Source organism: Microcaecilia unicolor, chromosome 11, assembly GCF_901765095.1.
Source record: "Microcaecilia unicolor chromosome 11, aMicUni1.1, whole genome shotgun sequence".
NCBI classification, from domain to species: Eukaryota; Metazoa; Chordata; class Amphibia; order Gymnophiona; family Siphonopidae; genus Microcaecilia; species Microcaecilia unicolor.
The window spans coordinates 71,780,875-71,798,275 of record NC_044041.1 but is presented as its reverse complement, the minus strand read 5'-3'; positions in this window follow the sequence as shown (position 1 = coordinate 71,798,275).

The window sequence follows — 17,401 nt, the reverse complement described above, 5'->3', positions numbered from 1 at the left end:
CCCTCTGTTGGTTTCCCTCTTTCTCTCTCTCCCCAATCCTTCCCTCTGTTAGTTTCCCTCTTTCCTTATCTCCCCAATCCTTCCCTCTGTTGGTTTCCCTCTTTCCCTCTCTCCCCAATCCTTCCCTCTGTTGGTTTCCCTCTTTCTCTCTCTCCCCAATCCTTCCCTCTGTTGGGTTCCCTCTTTCTCTTTCTCCCCAATCCTTCCCTCTGTTGGTTTCCCTCTTTCTCTCTCTCCCCAATCCTTCCCTCTGTTGTTTTCCCTCTTTCTCTCTCTCCCCAATTCTTCCCTCTGTTGTTTTCCCTCTTTCTCTCTCTCCCCAATCTTTCCCTCTGTTGGTTTCCCTCTTTCCTTCTCTCCCCAATCCTTCCCTTCTGTTGGTTTCCCTCTTTCTCTCTCTCCCCAATCCTTCCCTCTGTTGGTTTCCCTCTTTCCCTCTCTCCCCAATCCTTCCCTCTGTTGGTTTCCCTCTTTCCCTCTCTCCCCAATCCTTCCCTCTGTTGGTTTCCCTCTTTCTCTCTCTCCCCAATCCTTCCCTCTGTTGGTTTCCCTCTTTCTCTCTCTCCCCAATCCTTCCCTCTGTTGGTTTCCCTCTTTCTCTCTCTCCCCAATCCTTCCCTCTGTTGGTTTCCCTCTTTCTCTCTCTCCCCAATCCTTCCCTCTGTTGGTTTCCCTCTTTCTCTCTCTCCCCAATCCTTCCCTCTGTTGGTTTCCCTCTTTCTCTCCCCAATCGTTCCCCCCCCCCCCCCCCCCCCGCGACACTCCGGGCGAGTCCTGCACTTAGTTTTTTTTTTTTAAGACTCAGAACGTGTGAACGATGCAGCCGGCAGCGATTGAAAGAGGCTGTCTGGGCTGGCGTCTGCGTCGGAGCTTCCCTCACCCTCTGCGAGTCCCGCGAAACAGGAAGTTGTAACAACGAAGGCGGGACTCGCAGAGGGTGAGGGAAGCTCCGACGCAGACGCCAGCCCAGACAGCCTCTTTCAATCGCTGCCGGCTGCATCGTTCGCATGTTCTGAGTCTTAAAAAAAACAACTAAGTGCAGGACTCGCCCGGAGTGTCGCGGGGGGGGGGGGGGGGGCGGGGCGGGCAAAAAAAGGTGCCGGTACGCCGTACCGTTGCGTACCGGCACAAAAAAAGCACTGCCTTTAGCTGAGGCTCTCAAGACATCATACAGCAAGTCTGCCAAATAAGCCAAGCCCGATTCCAGGGCCGGCCAATCAGCCCTCAAGGAAGGATCCGAGGGGGAAGCCCGCTGCACAATCGTCAGGCACGCCCTGGCCACATAGGAGCCGCAAACTGAGGCCTGCAAACTTAAAGCAGCCGCCTCGAAGGACAACCTTAAGGCCGCCTCCAGTCTTCTGTCTTGTGCGTCCTTTAGGGCCATGCCACCTTCCACCGGCAATGCCGTTTTCTTAGTCACCGCAGTGATTAAAGAATCCACGGTAGGCCAAAGAAAGGCCTCCCGTTCACCTTCAGGCAGAGGATAGAGGCGGGACATAGACCTAGGCACTTTGAGGCTCGCTTCTGGGACATCCCATTGAGCCGAAATCAAGGTGCGCATGGCCTCATGCACGTGGAAGGTTCTAGGCGGGCGCTTCGTCCCCAGCATAATGGCGGAGCCAACAGAGGCTGAGGGAGAGACGTCCTCCGGAGAGGAAATCTTCAAAATGCTCATGGCCTACACTAACAGGTTGGGCAAATCCTCTGAGCGAAAGATCCGCGCTGCAGAGGGGTCATCCGCTCCATCCGAGCGGGAATCCGTCTCCTCCAAGGAATCCCCAAAGGACCGTTGGGAGAACTCAGATACGCTGCCCTCATCTACATCAGAGGAGACAGAGTCCTCTAGGGCCTGGAAATCCACCCGAGGGCGTTTACTTCCGGAGGCCTCAACCCCTTTATCAGACAGGGGGGCAGGGGCAGCGTTTTGCATAAGAAAAGCCTGATGCAGCAGCAAAATGAACTCAGGGGAGAATCCCCCCGAACAGTGCACTTCTGCAGCTTGGGCCATGGCCCTAGCCGCACCCTCAACCGGTGCTCGCAAGAGCGGGGGAGAAATGTGCTGCGCATCCAAAATGGCATCCGGTGCGAAACTCCGAGAAGGAGCCGTGCGGGAAGAACGGCGCTTAACTTTGGCCGCTTTCTTACCGTCGCCCGAATCAAGGGCGACCATAGTATTAACGTCTCCCAGCTCGAGGACGGCCCAAGAAGAAGCCGTCCGAGCAGAGTGGCCGGCCAACATGGAGTGGGTGAGCAGCGGAGGATGGGCGCTTATGGCGGGAAAAACCGCTGCACCGGAGGAAGAACCGGGACACTGACCGGCCTCCAAACTGATGCTTAACAAAGGCGATTCAGGTTTTGAAATCCCCGCATCCTCGCTAGACGCACCCATGCGGTCCGGGGAGCGAATCCTCGCGCCCTCGCCCTCCGACGTTATAAGCCACACGGAGACCGAACGGGGAACCCCCTGCCCGCTATAAAAAAGGTAAAATTACCTGCTTCTTGCTCCGAGCTGTAACAAACTGGTGTCCCAGTGAGCAGCTGCAATAAACGTTGAAATAAACGTTGAAATAAACGCCCTTAAAGATGTCCAAAAAATTTTTTTTTTAAACGGAGCCAGCGGGAGGGGGGGGGGGGGGGAGAAAAGGAGGGACCTGGCACCACCAGGTTTGCACTTGCTCAAGAAGAGCCCTCAACCCCAGGTACTCAACAAAACCTAAAAATTAGGCTTGGAGACCTAGCCAGAGCTGCTGCTGTGTGTGACCACCACCTGCTGAGATAGAGAACATACAGGAGGAGTTTCCGGCAGCACATGACCACATATAGGGAGGCAAAAGGATTGCTCTCTATCTCCACCTGCTGGTAGATGGACACAACCCACCAGTCTATGGATTGATCAGCATGATGATATGGAATTTGAGATGACTTCAGCTTTTACTTTCGGGTCCTTAAGAATGCGTGTGAGTAGAATGCTTCCATGTGCAGAATGCAGATGGGAAGAGACTGTTCTGGAGCATGAAATTTAAATAGGAGGTAAGGTCAGCAATGAAGCAAGCTGGTGCAGATCTCAACAGATAGCTGGGGCATATATCAAGACCACGGTGCTTTGTGGAAAACTTGCTAACTACTCTTGCAACATTATCTGCTGTTAAAGCAGTAAAGTCTGTCCAGAATCGATCAGCTGGGCATTGGTCATGTGGTGAATCTAGACTGTTAAGGAAGGTGTTGACGGCAGTGTTGCGACGAGGTAAGGAATGTGCAGCAATAGGATTTTCTCTTTGAAGTATTTTGCTACACTGTAGGCAGAAGGAAGGCCAGCTTGTGAAGATGCAATCTTGCTGGTACCAAGGAAAGTATTCAAGAGATGACTGATTTGTTTTGCGTCTGTGCCTGCAGACTCAAGTTTTGTGGAAAAGTATGAGCATTTGGCTTGCTTTATAGCATACTTGTATTTGCAATGCTCTCATTTCGTAGTTTGCGCCAAGCTCGCTGAAGTTTATGAAACTGCGTTTTTAATTTTTTCAGCTCTGCAGTAAACCATGGGGTAGAGTTGCGCTTACAGTTTGAAGACACAAGGGTACTAAAGTATCCAGGACACGTCTTCATTTCTCATCCCAGGCAGTGAGAAAGTGAATGGAGTCTGTTTGCACTAACCAGCTATCACTATATAATAGTTCTCAGAATGTTATAGGGTCAACTATTCTCTTGAATAGTATGTTGAAAGATCACATGGTTGGTGGTGACCTTATTTTAACCAACATAAGAAGTATAATTTATGATGATCAGACCAAGAAGGTGCAATCCATCTGAAGTCTGAAAATTAGTATTGGTAAAATTTTAGAAAATAAGATCCACTGAATAACCTTCAGTGTGAAATCAATCTAAAGCACAAACAATTAAGATCCCAGAAATAAAGAAAACCCAGGAACTGACTGTTCAACCAGAACATCCAAACTATAGCAAAATATTTACAAAAGCTTTATTTCCAAGATAAACCCCAGAAACTGCTTGTAATACTTACTGCATGATGATACCTTTAGACTTAGTTATAAGGGTCTTCCTTCCACTCAGGGTGACTGTTGCTCAGTTATCAGACATCCTGTTCATGACCTCCTCCTTTTCACATTTCCCATAAAAACAGGTTGCAGTCTCGGTATACTTGTGGCACGCCCTCAGGGCACCTTTTCTAGGGGACATAACATTGTACTAGTAGGCCTCACCAGAATATGCAGATTAGTCACTTCTTAGGCAAATTATACTTGTCTTAATATTCCTTAATCATGCAAGCAGAGAATTCTTTCAGCAGTCTTCAACTGAGCCCTCTTTAGGGGGCACCTGGGTCTCAGTTTAGAACAGCCACCACCCCTTAGACAGGACTTTTATTTTCACTCTAACTTTAAAGTTCTGTCCTCCACCCCCCCCCCCCCCCCCCCCATGGGTGTTAGTTCCAATATCATTGGGCTTAATCTAGCCCAATGTTTCTTTCACATGGGAGCCCATAACGAAGGTTTCTCCTGATATATTTTCTACTTGTTTTTTTCTAGTATTCAGGTAAGTACTTTATCTGCTCTTTAGAGATCCTATTCTTTGGGGATTGAGCCCCAGAGTTTCTAGCCCAACTTGATTCTTTCTTTCTTCTAGTATTCTTCATTCTTTGTGGATCTTTGTTTTGGGATCCGATCCCTGGCGTTTCAGCACACCTTGGTATATCTCCTGGGAGTCTGCTCACAACTCACTCAGTATCTTATTTTCTGGAGGTCGCCTTCCCTTCCTTCTAGCTCCTCCTGGAAGGTGCTCCTTATAGGGCTACTCATAGCAAACCACACCCCCTTTGTGCCCCTCCTCTGGTTTCAGAAGGGTCTAGTACCTTCTCCAGGTGGTTCTTCCCTTAAAGGGAATCTACTTCTATGGGTCCTTCCCAACCCCTATATGCCTGGCCTTTGCTGGTGCGCCCTCTAGTGACCAGTTCTTGGCATTTTACAGACCTTTTATTATGAAAGCGCCCTCTGGTGGCCTTCTCAGGGTAGGGCATGTCCTGTGTTTATCACAGCATAAAGAGGGGACAAAGTACAACCAAGTCCAAAATACAGCAAAAAGCACCAAGAACCTTCAAAAATTTGACACAGTTTCTTTAACTGTAAAAGTCAATCTTCCAATATGGACCTGACATGGGCCGTGTTTCGGCACACAGCGCCTACGTCAGGGGTCAAAAGTACTCTAATATAAAATAATACTGTGTGCAGCAACCAAACGTCTTCCTGATGAAATGAAAAGTGTTTCAATCCACTTAATGAAGTGGTCGCTCAATACGTTTAAGAACAACAGGGTCCCTTCGTTCTGTAGTAAAAGAAACAAAAACCCACATGGATATAGCAAATATACACTGTGCATATGTATGCATATGTGGGGTAACACATATGTGCACACATGATTTACAGCTTTGAGTAATTATTCAGTTCTCAGATTGTTTTAGTTACTTCCAGATTAAAAGACTCTAAGCAGCCCAGGGGCGTAGCCAGACACCCAATTTTGGGTGGGCCTGGGCCCAAGATGGGTGGGCAGAAGAACCTCGCCCCGTCCCACAGGTGATTTGGTCTCTCCATCTCTCGCCTGCATGCCATATGGTCTCTCAAACATCCCCCCTCTCCCGTATACCTTTTAAATAGCAGATTTTCACCAGCAGCGAGCAGCAACTAATACACACTGCTCATGTTGGCCCCACACCCTTCCCTCTGATGCAACTTCCTGTTTCCACCTAGGCAGAAATACATCAGAGGGAAGGCTGTAGGGCTGGTGTGAGCAGTATGTATGTCACTGCTCACTGCAGGCGAAGATCTGCTACTTAAGGGTATGCAAGAGGGACACTTGTTGGGAGTTTTCGGCTGGTGGGGCTTGGGGATCCCTGCCAGCCACATCATAGGTATGCTGCTACTGGGTGGGCCTGAACCCAAAGTGGGTGGGCCTGGGCCCATCCAAGCCCACCCTTGGCTACGCCACTGAAGCAGCCCCTCTTTTTCTGGTTCAAACTCTTCTCTCTTCCAGCACGTGGCGTGTATGACATGAGAAAGGAACCATAGCCAGGTGTTTCTCTGTGGTCTTTCAAATCTCCATACATAGCACAAAATGATGAGGGCTTCTGCTAATGAGAGTCACAATGTGAACTGAATGCACAGGAAATGACCCACTTACATTCAGCCAGCTGTAATTTTCCCTTTGAACATCAAGAGGGCTTGTCACAAAAAGTCAAATTTGGGAGACTATGGACCTGATTTATTGTGGCGCATTTGCCTAATATGGAGGGAGTTTCTTTTTTTTTTTTTTGATATCTTTATTAACACTGATAGTACCGTGCAAAGCACCATATAGGTACAAACATTCGGTACACTGTCAAAAACAACCAAAACAGGGTAACATCATCAAGATATCCAGCAAAATACAGCCTCTGTCCCTGTAGCCCAACAGAGGCCACAGATGGGTTTTTGTAAATAAATACTCCCATACAGCAACACCCCCCCCCCCCCCAAAACCAGTCTATCCCCCTTCCACCCCTTCCCTCAACTCACCCTACAAACTGGTGGTGGAGATGAAAACGGTAACAGAAATTCAAAAATGCGTGGGATAAACATAAAGGAATCCTGTTCAGAAGGAATGGATCCTCAGAAGCTTAGCGGAGATTGGGTGGCAGCACCGGTGGTTGGGAGGCGGGGCTAGTACTGGGCAGACTTCTATGGTCTGTGCCTTGAAAATGGTAGATACAAATCAAGGTCAGGTATACATATAAAGTAGCACATATGAGTTTATCTTGGGCAGACTGGATGGACCGTACAGGTAGGTAGATACCTACTACGTTGCTATCCAGCTTATTTTCAAAGGAGATTGCCGGCCATCTTCCAACACAAATCGGGAGATGGCCGGCGATCTCCTGAACCCGGCCAAATCAGTATAATCGAAAGCCAATTTTAGCCGGCGCCAACTGCTTTCCGTCGTGGAGCCGGCCAAACTTCAAGGGGGCGTTTTGGCAGGGTACAGAAGGCGGGACAGGGGCGGGATGGGGTGTGGTTACGAGATGGCCAGCTTCGCCCGATAATGGAAAAAAGATGGCTGGCTCTGACAAGCATTTCGCCGGCTTCACTTGGTCCATTTATTTTTAGGACCAAGTATCAAAAAAGTGCCCCAATTGACCAGATGACCACCAGAAGGAATCGGGGATCACCTCCCCTTACTCCCCCCAGTGGTCACCAACCCCCTTCCACCCAAAAAATAATAATTTTTTTGTTTTTGCCAGCCTCAAATGTCATACCCAGCTTCCTGACAGCAGTATGCAGGTCCCTGGAGCAGTATTTAGTGGGTGCAGTGCACGTCAGGCAGGTGGACCCAGGTCCATTCCCCCCTACCTGTTACACTTGTGGTGGTAAATGTTGAGCCCTCCAAAAAACCCCAAAATTCACTGTACCCACATGTAGGTGCCCCCTTCACCCCTTATGGCTATGGTAGTGGTTTAGAGTTGTGGGGAGTGGGTTTTGGGGGGGGATTTGGGGGGCTCAGCACACAAGGTAAGGGAGGTATGCACCTGGGAGCAATTTTTTAAGTCCACTGCAGTGCCCCCTAGGGTGCCCGGTTGGTGTCCTGGCATGTCAGAGGGGCCAGTGCACTACAAATGCTGGCTCCTCCCACGACCAAAAGGCTTGCATTTGGCCAGGTTTGAGATGGCGGGGCCCAGTTTCCATTATGGCCGAAAACTGAAGCCGGCCATCTCTAAACCCAGTGATCCCTAAACCCAGCGAACTCAACATTTGACCTAAATGTTGAGATTTAGCCAGCGCCAACCATATTATCGAAAGAAAAGATGGTCGGCCATCTTTTCGCTAATACGGTTGGCGCTGCCCCTTTACAGCACTGGCCATGTAGATGGCCAGCGCCGTTCGATTATACCCCTCCACGTTACTATGTAAGAAAAATACTCCCCGTAGCTTAAGAGGGCATATGTAGTTCTAAAAACCTTTTCCACAGTTCACAATATTGCCGATGACCTGGAGGAATGAGAGGCCTATAATGAGAAGCAATCCAGGTCGCTATCTCATTCATCAAGTTTATCCATGCAGCGGGCGAAGGTGCATCCGGGGTTAACCAGACCTGTAAAATATATTTCTTAGCCAACAGTACAGCCAGTAATACAAACTGACATTGAGAACCTGTGAGCCCCCCTGTTCCCTCAGAGACAGATATGGAGGGAATTTCAAACAAGGTTTTGAGGGCAAGTCTATATAGGGTGCCTATATGTAGATGTCTGTTTGGAGTCTCTTGTATAAAGGAAAGTTGGCATCTATTTTCCTGTACAGAATACTAGCATTAGCAGGCATCAGTGGCATAGCTATGGGGGGCCATGGGGACCTGGGCTCCCCCAAATTGGCTCTGGGTCACCCATGTTTGGCTGACGGGGGTCCCCAATTCCCGCCAGCTAAGGCACCAGGCAATGTGAGACCAGCGCGGGACAAACGCTTTAGCTGGTGGGGGTTGGGGATCCCTGCCAGCCAAGGTACCTTCCAGTGGCGGTGGGGGGGAGTGGCAGCGGCAGGCAGGCGGAGAAGAGTGGAGGCTGCGGGGTGGGCAGAAGTGGCAGCGGGAGGGCGGCAGTGGGGAAGCGGGCCAAGATGTGCCCCTCCGCCTTGGGCTCTGGCCCCCACCCCCTCCCGTTGAGGTCTGGCTACACCCATTGCAGGCATATAGGCCTCATTGTGTTTAGATGTGAGTAGAGAATGAGTTGTGCGCTAGATGATTTAGGCGCATGTGGTTATAGAATAGGGCGCAGGGAGATGAATTCGTAGATTTGAATTATTGCCAATTAGGTGAAATAATTGATTGTTAACATCAGTTAATTGCAAAGAATTAGTTTATAAGCTAATTAATTTGCGCACATGCAAATTTCAGCACTAAAATCTTGGCACCTCTGAGGGGGTTTATAGAACACTGCCCCTCACCCTTAAGAAAAGTTCCTCTCTAACTAGCATGGATCACCTTAAGAGCATTGATCCCGCCCTGGGAGGAAATGAGCTGGGAGGGGCAGAATCCTTACCTGGACAGGGGGCCAGGCTAAGGTTAAGGAAGCCAAGAGAAGCAGTGTTGCCAGGTGGGCGGTTTTACCGCCCAATTGGGCGGTTTTCCGCGACCCGCCGCAGGAAATTTTTGCCTGCGGCGGGTTGCGGTTTTTTGGGCTGCTTTTTCGGCCACGGGGGGCGGGGTTAGTGATGTTTTTGGGCGGGGTTAGTGACGTAGGAGGCGGGGCCGATTACGTGGGAGGCGGGGCCGATGACGTGGGAGGCGGGGCCAATGACGGGGAGGTGTGGCCGGTGACAGGGGAGGCGGGGCCGGTGACGGCGGGGGCGGGGTTGATGACGGCGGGGGCGGGGGTGATGACGTGGGGGTGGGGGTGTCAGGGGCGGGGTTTGAGTTTGGGCGGGTTTTGGGCGGTTTTTGTGCTGGATTGGGTGGGAAAAAAATTTTCCATCTGGCAACACTGAAGAGAAGGAAGAATTGAAGTCCCAGCATACACCTTTACTGAACACTTCTAGCTACTGTGATCTGGCAGAGGTAAGCCAACTTTTATTAGCCTTGTTCTAAGCCAGACCTGGAAATACAAAGAGAGAAACTACAAACTGTGTTTGGAGTGTGGCAGTCACAGGCCATAGACTGTGTTTCGGGCCCTAAGGGCCACAGGCCCATGCAAACCATTTTTCCCTCTGAAGATAAGAGACATTCATCATTGTTCTAGGCCTGTGAAAGAGCAGGCCTCTAAGTTAATAAAAGCACTTATTTCAGGTTTATAATCTTGTCCGTCTGTGTTATTGACAGAGCCACCCCCGTAACCCTTGCCCAGGGTCTCACAGCGCCATATATAGAATCCAGTGGTTTGTGCATACGTTTGTTCAAACCGGGTGGAGGCATGCCAGGTGTTTTGGATTTCTGCACATCTTTTATATAATAAGTGCAAAATAAAGCTGCACTTTTGTGTCTGACAAAGAGCAGATGTAAATGCTTGTGTCTCCTATCCATGGGGTAATTTTCAAAGGAAAGGTTTGGGTATACTTCCCCTTGCAAAACTGGTGTTCCTTATGCACATATAAGTCCAGAAGAAAGAAGCAGCTAGCAGCCGTAAAATAAAATGTATTAAAAGCAGCCTTTGAAAATACAGTATTGTCCATGTTGTCCTACCTTTTGTTTAAATAACTGCCTGACATGTGTTTAACATGTTTTATGAAGCAGTTCATACTGGTCTTTTGGAGCCAGTCTCTTGTAAGATATAATACACCACGTCCTAACAACCAGAGCTGATTGTGCCCCTGACACAGGCATTGTTTGCTGAAACATATCAGGCAGCTATTTAAACAACTAGATGCTAGGATAGCATGGGCACACTACCGTTTTATTACATTATATATTTTACGGCCACTGGCTGCTTTTTCTTCTGGACTTGTATTTAGCTGTGGCTTTTCTGTGCCTCTTGTTTCTTTGCATCTTATGCACATACCCACTGGACGCCTGTTTCAAAAGTACTGTCTATGGGACTCATATAGTAAGCCATGTGAGCTTCAGCACACAGCACATGAATAAAGAAAGTTTTGACTCCAGATGCTGTAGAGTTACTTACCTGTAATGTGGGTTCTCCGTGGGCAGCAGGATAAGTATGTAAATAATCTGCAGCAAAGATACAGAAAAGTATGGCCAAGTTCCAGCCATATGTTTTCTGAGCCTCTTACAATAGTTGGGCAGACTGGATGGACCATTCAGGTCTTTATCTGTTGTCATTTACTATGTTACTATATGAAAAATAGCTTACGGGGTCGACGGTGCATGCTTTGCGTATGACGGCGTCCGCTACCTTGGAGCCCAGGTGGCTCCGAGCTCAGCTCACGGAGGTCCTATGAATCGGTGGAGCTACAGCCTTCGGTCGTAGATATCTCAATTAGCAGTTTATGCACTGTTATTCATCTGACTAACAAGGAATTTTTGCATCAAATCCCATTAGACCCCTGACGCAGGCCTCACGGCGGAAACACGTCACGTGTCGGGTTGTTTTTGCAGATTTAAATAAAGACCTTGTTCAGGAAGACACTCATTGTGAGAGGACTGTTATTGGATCCACTGTTTGTTCGTTTGTCTTTGGTTCTCCTGTGGAGAGATCACCTTCTGTGGGTGTTTACTATATGAAAAATACAATGCAAGGCATTGTCTTAAGAAGGATCACAAACTACCTCCAGTTCAGAAAATACCTAAAGACCTAACTCTTCAGGAAATCCTATGAGTAAAATATGCACTAATCATTCTGGAACAACAAAACACAACACAGCCTCTAACTGTAACACATTTTTTTTCATTTAAGAAATGAACTAAGACATATCTTCTCAAGAAACCCAATGACTATTCCATACGCACTAATAGTTATCTTGCCAACCACTGCAAAACACTACTACTACTAATAACATTTGTATAGCGCTACCAGGCGTACGCAGCTCTGAACATGAGACACACAGAGACAGTCCCTGCTCAGAGAGCTTACAATCTAGGTAAAAACAGACAGACAAGACATTTACGGGCAAGGGAATTACTGGTAAAGAGGAACAGGAGAGAAGGAGGGCAAATGAGTAGGGTTAGGAGCCAAAGGCAGTAGTGAAAAGGTGGGTTTTCAGCATAGATTTAAAAACAGGTAGAGATGGAACTAGACGTATGGGCTCAGGAAGTCGGTTCCAGGCATAAGGTGCCGCAAGACAAAAGGAACGAAGTCTGGAGTTAGCGGTGGAGGAGAAGGGGGACGATAAGAGAGATTTATTCAGAGAGCGGAGTTCACGGGGAGGAATGTAGGGAGAAATGAGAGATGAGAGGTAGTGAGGGGTCATAGAGTGGATGCATTTAAAGGTCAGCAAGAGGAGTTTGAACTGAATATGGAAGCGGACAGGGAGCCAGTGAAGTGACTTGAGGAGTGGGCTAGTGTGGGCATAACGATTCTGGCGGAAAATAAGTCGTGCTGCAGAATTCTGGACAGACTGGAGAGGAGAGAGATGGCTGAGCGGAAGACCAGTGAGAAGTAAATTGCAATAGTCTAAGCGAGAAGTAACAAGGGTGTGGATAAGGGCTCTGGTGGCGTGTTTAGAAAGGAAGGGGCAAATTTTGCTAATGTTGTAGATAAAGAAGCGACAGGTTTTGGCGATTTGTTGAATATGGGCAGAGAAGGAGAGAGAGGAATCGAAGATGACTCCAAGGTTACAAGCATCATACAACCTTGTAAATGTAACTGAATCAATGTAATCTCTAACAACTGTTAATTGTAAGCCACATTGAACTGAAACTCGTTTTTGGATAATTGTGGGATACAAGTATGAATAAATACATCTGTGAAAAGAGCTACAATGGTTGATAGGAAAGAGTAAAAACAGGAGGTGGGGGAGAGAAGGCTGGAGGTGGGAGTGGATATGGGCCTACGGGCCCCAAGCAGCAAAATTGCATTAATGACTCAGGAGACTAAGCAGGCTCTGACCCTAATGCACCTTTAAATAAGAAAGTTTTTGACCCAGTTTTACATTTGGCAAGGGCACATTCCAAGAGAAGATGTAAAGGCAAAGAATTCCAAAGGGTGAGGCCATTTAGGCTGAAAATTCTGGTCCGAATGGTGTCAAAGGAAACAACTGCTACAATAACACGGGCATTAGTTCCAGAAATATCATGATTTAGCCCAGAGATTATAGAAAGACCAGGAAGAGTGCTATATACAGTACAGTCTCGATTATTCGACCTTCACTAATCTGACCTGAAGAGTGCTTATGCAGTAGTACAGTCTCGATTATCCGACCTTAGCTAATCTGTGTCATATCATGCATCAGGGGCCATGTCGGGCACAGATGTATGAATCCCTGGGACCTTTTGAATATCAATAAATACTGTTTGTTTTTTATAAGGTCTGCCTCTTGTTTCTGTCTTCCAGGTTGGATTTGGTGGACTGCGTACCTTGTTGTTTTCTCACTCAGTGGTCTGTGATTGTGAATTGCATGCATACTCATTGCCAGGAAGTGGTGTAGACTGTAGAGGCAGTAAAAGATAATGAACTGGCGCAAAACCCTCACATACCAGCTACAGAAAAATGAGGTAACTTTTTTTTACTTCTCCTCAGACTTGGTGCTGAAGTTTCAGCGTTAGAAAACACTTGGCTGCTAGGTTTTCTGCACACTTCTTTGCATCCGGGGTTAATAGTTAACACCATCATTAGCATTGATTTAAATGAGTTATACGCTAATGTCTGTGTAAGTGTTATGCACTAATGCCCAGATGCTCAGAACTCCCACGGTAAGCCAATGGCGCAGAAACGATACCACTGCAACGGCGCAGAAAAGTAGCTCGCCAATGCTTAAAGGAAATGGTATGCAAATCATATGCACGCTGTTAAAGCAAAAGCAAGGAAGGGGAGATGTGTTTGGTGCATGCACAGAAGAGTTTCGTGGTAAACCCAGCTCCTGTGTGTTGGTGCCAGGCAAACCCGAAAGTGAAGCACACATTGGCATCTGTTTTCTGTGTTTTTAAATATAAGCTTTTCAGTTTTTTTTTATACTAAGAAACCTTATATTTAAATACAGCGTGTAGTTGGACTCTGGAACTCGTTGCCGGAGAATGTGGTGGCAGCAGCTGGCCTTATGGAGTTTAAGGGGGGTTTGGACAGATTCCTGAAGGAAAAGTCCATTGAACATTATTAATTTTTTTTTTTTTTTGGGGGGGGGGGGGGGGGGGGTTGCCAGGTTCTTGAAGCCTGGATTGGCTGCTGACAGAGACAGGATGCCGGGCTTGATGGACCCTTGGTCTTTTCCCAGTATGGCAGTGATTATGTGCTTATGAAACAGGCACCAATGTGTGCTTTCACTTTCAGATTCACTTAGACTCGTGCACAGTTGTTTCTCACTACTGGCACTTAGGGGCATCCACGGGCTTCCTTCTGCTTTGAAATTAAAGAAAAACTGGCAGATTTTAAAGACAGAAGCATGAGAAATCCTCTCTTCAAACACCTTAGTGCCTGCTCTGAGCTGGTGTTATTTTTTTTCAGCGGTAAGGGCAACTTTGTTTTGTGCGCTGTTCTCTTAGCATTGAGAAGGATTAGGAAATGACCTCATTAACATCCGTTTGAATACATTAGCGCTGATCTTTGGGGTGCTCGTTTCCCATGGTAAAGCCTCTGGACATTCTGCACTCACTAATGTGGGCACTAGTCCAGCTCTAATGGCCTCTACTGCCAGCATTTGCTTCTGAGCATTTGGGCCTTAAAGTCTCTGTGTGTAGGGTGGCCATAACAATGCAGAAAATCTGGTGTACAACCAGAGCTTTATTACACCAGGCCCTCTGTGTTTACGCGGAAAGAGCTTACTGAATCAGGCTATGTGAGTGTGGCTGCCATTCTTCAGTTCCTGGGGTCTCTGTGCAGGCAATATTGTGACCTGATCTGAGAAGAACATATGACACATGGCATCAGCATGTTGACAAGCTTGTAATGTGTTTTCCTCCTAGAAATGCCAATTAATTCAGCTCTGTGCTCAGATGAAATTGTGTTCAGGCTGATGAGGGCAGGTTAGAATTTAAAGTGCTATCATTTTATTGCAGGCTATATTGGTCCTGGAAAAAGCTCAATTTTTTACAGATGAAGGCAGGACTATGTGGTGGGAAAAATACAGTATTGTCTCTAGATAAATCTTATGACTGCGCAGAATAACTGGGCAGATTGGTTGAGCCAGTTGGTGTTTACCTGCCATTACTCTATGGATCAGCTTGTTTTCTAGCAAGGAGTTAGGCCAGATGACCACTGTTGCCTGTCTTTACATCTTGGCAAGTATGAGTAACTGTGGGTGTGATAGAGCCAGGATTCCTGCCTGGACTCACAGAAAATCTTCTATGGGAGATCGCTGCAATATTTCTGCTTTCTTCAGTGTCTTTCCTGGTAACAGAGCCTTTCTGTTAGTCCTTTCCACTACTTCTTCATCATGGAATCAGCTGGAGCACCTGCCATGTCTGCTAGCAATTATCAGCTTTCCTGGCTGGTGTCCCCTCCCCTAACTATCTCCCTCTTCACAGGCTAATGGCACCAGATCATTTCAACCACAAGAGAGGAAAACATTGCAACAACCCAGGGCACAACTGAATAATATGGTATTTAGCCCCTGGAAATAAAACATATCTGTTTGATGAAAGAATCACTTCAGGTCTGTTCTCCCCTAAAACATACAAGTCACGCAACAACTGTGAATGAACTTAAGATACACACACCGGATCACTCATCCTTTATCTCCCTTCCTCTTCCCCAATTCCCTCCATCCCCACATCCCACCATCACTCTTACCACTTTTTAAATTACCCAGGCATGTTTTATTTAAAGAAACATCTTTTATTACCACACCATTACAACAGTAATGGTTGGGAAGCTTGGGAAGCTTGCTAGGTGCCCTTGGCCTGGATTGGCCGCTGTCGTGGACAGGATGCTGGGCTCGATGGACCCTTGGTCTTTTCCCAGTATGGCATTACTTATGTTCTTATGTACAGTAGAGTAAACAGGCCACAGCTAACAGATAAAACCATTTAACCAGTGATTCCCAAACCTGGTCCAGGAGGCACCCCAGCCAGTCAGGTTTTCAGGATATCCACAATGAATATTTATGAGAGATTTGTGTGTACAGCCTCTACTGCATGCAAATCCCTCTCATGAATATTCATTGTGGATATCCTGAAAACCTGACTGGCTGGGGTGCCTCCAGGACCAGGCTTGAGAACCACTGCATTTAACCATAACCAAATCATACCCAAGCAACAGCCGCCCCAAGGAGACATTCCCTTGTTTGTTTATTGCCAGTATTATTCAGATCACTATTCTGCTCCCAGCAGTCATCATTTTCTAAAAAGCTGATTGCCACTGGTGTTTTATAACCCAGATACCCAGCACTGGGCCATACCCTGAAACTGGCAATATCCAGGAATACAGCAGCTGCTTGGCTCTTATCCAGGTACTGGCTTTATTGTAATGGTTTCTTAATAGGAATTCCCAAAAGCTTTATTAAAGCATTACAGGTAGCATAGAATACATCTGCAAGGATGATTAGTGGGTGTCCTAGATCTTCTCATATTACTCTAGTACTGAAAAAAAATTACATCAGCTTCCAGTGCAGCAGAATAATATTATAAAAGACCAGTTTTACATCTTGATGGTGTATGGCTTACCGGATGAAATATTTGTAGTATGGAGAGGTTATTACTCAAGCATGGAAGCTTTAACAGAGAGTATGAATGAAGACATCGCCGATTGCTACGATAAGAAGCTCCTGTTAATCTCATGACACTATCAGATGTAGAACTGTAATGAGAAATACGGACTCACTGGTGCTCATCTGAGCAGACAAGGAATTGGCAATCGTAACATAGTAGATGACGGCAGAGAAAGACCTATACGGTCCATCCAGTCTGCCCAACAAGATAAACTCATATGTGCTACTTTATGTGTATACCTAACCTTGATTTGCATCTGCCATTTTCAGGGCTCAGACCGTAGAAGTCTGCCCAGCACTACCCCCACCTCCCAACCACTACCCTGCCTCCCAACCACTGGTGCTGCCACCCAATCTCTGCTAAGCTTCTGAGGATCCATTCCTTCTGAACAGGATTCCTTTATGTTTATCCCACGCATTTTTGAACTCTGTTACCTTTTTCATCTCCACCACCTCCTGCGGGTGGGCATTCCAAGTATCCACCACTCTCTCCGTGAAAAAATACTTCCTGACATTTTTCTTGAGTCTGCCTCCCTTCAATCTCATTTCATGTCCTCTAGTTCTACCGTCTTCCCATCCTTGGAAAAGGTTCGTTTGCGGATTAATACCTTTCAAATATTTGAACGTCTGTACCATATCACCCCTGTTTCTCCTTTCCTCCAGGGTATACGTGTTCAGGTCAGCAAGTCTCTCCTCATACATCTTGTAACGCAAATCCCATACCATTTTTGTAGCTTTTCTTTGCACCGCTTCAATTCTTTTTACATCCTTAGCAAGATACGGCCTCCAAAACTGAACACAATACTCCTGGTGGGGCCTCACCAACTACTTATACAGGGACAGCAACACCTCCTTTCTTCTGCTGGTCATACCTCTCTCTATACAGCCTAGCAACCTTCTAGCTACGGCCACCGCCTTGACACACTGTTTTGTCGCCTTCAGATCCTCAGATACTATCACCCCAAGATCCCTCTCCCCGTCCGTACATATCAGACTCTTAACGCCTAACACATACCTCTCCCGTGGATTTCTACTCCCTAAGTGCATCACTTTGCATTTCTTCGCATTGAATTTTTATTCCCAAATCTTAGACGATTCTTCTAGCTTCTGCAGATCCTTTTTCA